The following is a 6,208-nucleotide window of genomic DNA, read 5'->3' on the forward strand; positions in this document are numbered from 1 at the left end:
TTGTGAATACTTGTTGCATCAACTAAGATCACTGCTCTTTTAAATGCCACTAATTCCGATGAATAATTGATCGTGTTTTGTAAATGGCCGAGTTAGATTTTGTCGTAGTTATGTTTTTGAGTTTTGTGAATTTGAATATTGTTTGATACATTAGCGTACGCAGTTTGTTTACAAAAGTTTTCATGCGCATTTGTGCCGATATTAATCTATTTTTAAGATACATCTCTACGATTTTTTTACTTTCGTCTATACTCTTGTTCGGGAAAATCCTATTCGGCCGTCCGAATTTTTATCCTTTTTATTTTTATCTTTTTATCCGTATAAAAAGTAAGAGTGTGTCTCTTACTGTTAGATTCAACGAAAACTTGTGTGACAATCAATAATCACTTATAGGTTTTTGATGACCTTCGTATCATTAGTTAAATGTTTATTCCCTATCAAACTACCAATTAATTTTATTATAAATGACATTTCCCTAACTACTTATTCATTTTATCATAAATGACATGTTTTTTGAGACACGATTTAAGTTAGAAGATTTTTTTTTTCATAACTTGTGTTTTACTAATTCAATGAAACATTTGATTTATTGATTGATTTCAACCGCGTATATAATTTACCAGAAGCAGACCTTGAAAAAATATCGTCTATTCACTCAATCTCATCTATTTGCGATTGCGATTTTCTAGAAGGGCGAGAGAGGCGGTGTGATTACAGGGTACTGTGGCAAAAGATCCTAGGACACAAAGTAGGCAACGCGCGTGACACCCCTTGAGTTGCAGGCTGCGGTAACCACTTACCATCAGGTGGGCCGTATGCTAGTTTGCTTGCTTTATAGTAAAAAAAATAAGTCGGTGATTTAAATAAGATAATATATATTAGGCTTCACGCCTGGACAATATTTATGAACGGAAATGAAACAAACCGCGACTTCCGGTTTCCCCGATTCATTTTAAAATAGATTAATTTATAGTTTATGTTACGTTGACATATTTATTGCATTCGTAGAAAAACAAACTTGTAAACTTTATGATGGATGTTTAATTTTATTATTTACATGCTAGATTACAAACTACCCGAACGTAGGTGTTAGTAAGATTCTATCGTGTAGCAAAGTAAATATTTTTCTATTAATAAATAAATGGACAACTCCCAACGGTCCACACTAAGCACTAAACTTGTATCGCAGGTTCGATGGACACAAACACAGATACAGAAACGATACACCCAGAAACGCAGACAAATATTTCTGTGCATACCTTTAAGCAATATTTAATAAACCTACCTTTGTAGACCTTAATCCAAGCAATCTAGATTCGGTCTAGATCTCAATCCAATACAAGACCTGCCCTTTGAGCCATGTGCAATCACACAATCTAACTACATTCTGATACAATATGTATTTTATCTGTTTCTCAACAACAAATTGGTGGGCGTAACCACAAGGGACAGAACTATTTTATACAAATTTTACATAGGTATAATAGAATGGACTGGACATTCGGTACATAGTGATAGACTAATCTTAGTAGCAAGCGACAAGCGATAAGGAAAAAAGCTTTATTTAGTAAACATATTATCATCTGCAAAGAGATCTTGACGTCAGGCAAACAGTCGGTCGTAAAAGCATAGCAAAATCTACAAAAATTATGATTGATTTTTTTGATCCCTGGGCTTTGAGGTGTGACAGCTCCGAATGTAACCGGAAAAGAAGATAAGAATCCTTTCTTATCTGAGCATTTTCAAAATTCGACCCTAAAGGGGTAAAAAATGGGAGTAAAGTTTGTATGAAAAATAACGAAAATCTTTGAAACTTGCAAGCATAAATGCTATGCAACAAAAATAATGAAACCCGTGTTTCAGGATTTTTTGAAATTTGACCTTTAGTGTAGTTAAATGAGGGTGAAGAGAAATAACGAATAATCCCATCCAGAATTTCGTCAACTAAAGATATGAGTAGACAGCTCATATATATATATATATATGGAACATTTTATTCACAAAATTGTTCTCTTACGATAAAATGAAAGCTAACCATCAGCTTGTTGTAAACGTGATGTTTGTGAATCAATTCACACCGAGCTGAAAGTTTGCACTACACTGAGTGCTAAATGGATGACCTTTACACCGATAAACTTCTGAAAATGTAGTATTTAATTTTTTTTCATATATATTTTTGTAATGCACAAATCACACAGATTGAGTTGGCCCAGAGTAAGTTCGAGACTTGTGTTATGGGATACTAACTCAACGATACTATATTTTATAACATATACATATATAGATAAACATCCAAGACCCAGGACAATCTGAAAAAGTTCATCTGAAAAAGTTCACCCAGTGTCCGGCGTGATGACCGTTAGGCCACCGAGGTCGGATATTGAAAATGACTATTTAGTTTTTAGTATTGATAAAATCTGGTTCAGATTTTACTCTCCCATTGTCTAGCCTAGTCTAGTTGAAGAGCATAATAATAATTAGTCTAGTCCATTCTATTATATTCCTAGCACATTGTCCTATTATTTTGGGCATAATTCAAGTACCACGGGCATTTTCGATAACGTCCACTTGGCCCATTAACGTAATCGTAGCCTTCGCGTTACGAACTCTTGACTTCGCCCTGATATATAAACGTGATACTGTATGTATCTGTAGCTATCTGTAACTAGGTTTTCTCTCTCTCTCTCTCATATGAGTGTTTCCTTGTTCTTTCCTGAACCGTTTGTAATGGTCGGTGACCATAATATAAAGACTTGAATGTTATTCAACATTGATTAGACCAAACTACTTAAAGTGTTTTACAAAATATCAAGTAATTATAACGAACCGCCATCTTGTCGTCCGAGTGCCTAGTGATGTCTCTTGCATTTATTAGTGTTGTGACTTATACTCATAACACCGTTGTGCGTCGGAGTCCGCTTTCCTACTTTTATTGTCTCCACTTCGCACGGTCGTCTGTAAGGCGACACATTATACTTGTGTATCCAAACACACACTACACATTCACACAGTGTAGTGTGTATATGGATACACCATATACACACACTACACTACTTAGAATGCACACTATACCTACCTATTACAGAGATTTTCCAGTTAAAAAGTCTTAGTAATAGGGTTCTCTGGTATCCCTTGGGTGCAAATCCATAAACGGTAAATCACACGGAGGGCCGTTCGTAACCAGTTTTGTTATTACATAGTTTACGAGTTTTTAAAATTAATTTATTTTATTTAGGTTCAGGTTTTCATGCAAATACGGGTTTTAAAGAAAATGAACGGGTAAAAATGTAGAAAACATCGACAAAATTTATACCAAATACAACTGCATACAAGAATTCAATGATTTAATTATATGCAATAATAATACAGATCGTGTTTTAGTATGTGAATGCATGAATACATTTCATTTTATACACAAGCAGCTACCGTATTCCCACAAAGTGACAATATCGTCGTCAAAGTTTGCGCGGGAAATAGAAATGGGTTTATAAATTATGAAAAATATAAATATATAGTAAACAAATCACACAGATTAAGTTAGCCCCAAAGTAAGTTCGAAACTTGTGTTATGGGATATGATAACTCAACGATATTATATTGTATAATATATACATAAATAGATAAACATCCAAGACCCAGGTCAATCTGAAAAATATCATTTTCCATGTTGACCTGACCGGGGATCGAACCCGGGACCTCCAGCGTAGCAGTTCGGCATGATGACCGCTAGGCCAAGGAGGTCGTCTAAACAGAAACTACACTAAATGTCTGAAAAGTATTGATAGCGCCATCTATCTTAATATAATAAAATCGGATTGATCATTTTGATAATGTATATTATGTACGTCTTGATGAGTTCATATATTTAGGTCAAAAAGGCAAACAATATGTTAATTTAATGTGTCGGAAAGGTGTGTTTTCACACCACCGAAAAAGGTGAGAGAATTAAGTTGGAGCTTGTTTTGTGTTTGTAACCTTTGAATATGTTTATGCGATAACCCTTCATTATTTAATTTAAAACAATGATGGACGAGGCGGGACTTTTGAGTACGAAAATTTGACTTCACATTCGTATAAAAAATCTCTGTATATAAATAAAGGAAACAATGTTCAAATGCGATTTGTTGTACATGTCACACGCGCGCTTTTTAACTTATTTTTGGAAATAATAATGAGGTGAAAAATTCTGGCATCGAGCGTAGAAAATGTAATAGTTTATAATTACTTTATTGTACGAACATAAGTTAATAGATTAATACAAGAAAGATACATGTACAACGCTGGATTTATCCTATGTGAGGATTCGAATCTGTCTTCCAGGTCACAAACCTAGACTTACGATGCTATAGGTGTGATAGTCACACCAAAACAAATGTGTACTCCGATAGTTTGCTTTCAATTTAATAGGGACAACAACACCGCGGACGCGTTTATAATACTAACTGCTCCTCGTGGCTTCGCTCCCGTGGTAATTTCGGGATAAATAGTACCGTATGTGTTATTCCAGATTGTATTCTACCCGTGTACCAAATTTCATAACAATCGATCCAGTAGATTTCGTGTGAAAAAGTAACAAACATATATACGCACATCCTCACAAACTTTCGCATTTATAACATTAGTAGGATTTCTACGAATACTTGATAGGTATTACACTATTATAAATAACATCAGTTTCAATTCAATTGGCAGCAATTTCCGAAGTTCCGAGAATCAACTTCAAATGAAATCATTTGCTTGTGTCAGTTAAAATTAAACTCATAAGTTATAAGCAGAAATAGTTTACATACGTTTTGACGTAATCTTGGGTTTTGTGGTCACCAATTAGTATTAACTAGCCTCTGCTCGCGGCTTCGCCCGCGCGAATTTCCCACGGGAACATGTGTGTGACAATGGTCTGATCACTAGGAATATCAACGATCATGCGAAGCTGATATCAGTTGAGAGAGAGAGAATTACAGCATTAAAAGTAGTTGGGTAGGAAACAGGGCTTGACGGATGTTTGAATACACTATACGACCATCATAAAATTAGTAGTGTAGGTACACTACCAATGATAAAATTGAATTCTTCAAGAAAACTAATAGCTACAAAGTCGGTACGTACTCGTTGCAATACCCTGTCTAAAGTGTTTCGCTTGAGAGCTGTCTCTGTAGACTGGTGGAATAACTTAGTACTGATCTTGAAAATAACAGGCAGTACTCGAAACCGGTACTTTTTGATTCCCTCCGAGTTGAATGGTTTTGAAAACGCTCTGTACAAAATGTATGAACAATAAACCAGGTATCTGAACCCGTTTTCTATTTTTCGTTCTCTCATTTGAGAGTACTCAGTACATTCTCGGTGACGACGCCTCAAAGCCCGGAGTCCAATAGAAAAAATCCTTTAATTTTTTGAAGATTCAGTTGTGGATTTACGACCGTCCGTCTGCCTGACGGAAACTCCATTATTGCGAATGTTATTTTGGCCTCTCAGATATGTTAAGGCTTTATGTCCCTTAGCCGCCTCATACGATATAAACCGGAGTATATGGAGGATATTATTGAGACGGAAAGACAGTTGCCACATTTTGAAATTAAGCAGCGGTGTGTGGTAGGCAGCTAGTGCCTCATTACCATATAGATTACTTAATGTTCTTGGCCAGTCTACACGCTGACAGCCCAATATTGTTTAAATTAAATGGTTAAGTCTAGTATCCATCTCCATCCTAGCCTTTTTTGTTTCCTTTATAGATCTCTCTCAGAAGGTGTAATGGAAAACAAATCGATGCAGTAAACACAGGTACAAAATCTAATTAAACAGTCTGTATTCTGTGATGAACCTAAGAAATTGTTGTTGATTTTTTTTTATATTGTTATTATTTCGCCCACAATCTGAAGACCAGTATAACCGGAGGTCGTTACCGCGCGCATAGAGCTATGTTGTATTAGAAATGGCACATTTAAATCTTCGAATGAAGATACTTATATATTACTAGCTGCGCCACGGGCTATGTTCCCGTTTGAAATTCCAGATTATATTTTACGCGTGTACCAAATTTCATAACAATCGGTCGAGTAGAAATTGCGTGAAAGAGTAACAAACATACACATACATCCTCACAAACTTTTGCATTTATAATAAATATTAGCAGGAGTAGTCCATCCATTCTGGATCCGAACTTCACTTGGTAAATTCGTTTGATCGTGGTTTGATCATATATAATATT

The sequence above is a fragment of the Plodia interpunctella genome, chromosome 10 (genome assembly GCF_027563975.2).
Source record: "Plodia interpunctella isolate USDA-ARS_2022_Savannah chromosome 10, ilPloInte3.2, whole genome shotgun sequence".
Lineage (NCBI taxonomy): Eukaryota > Metazoa > Arthropoda > Insecta > Lepidoptera > Pyralidae > Plodia > Plodia interpunctella.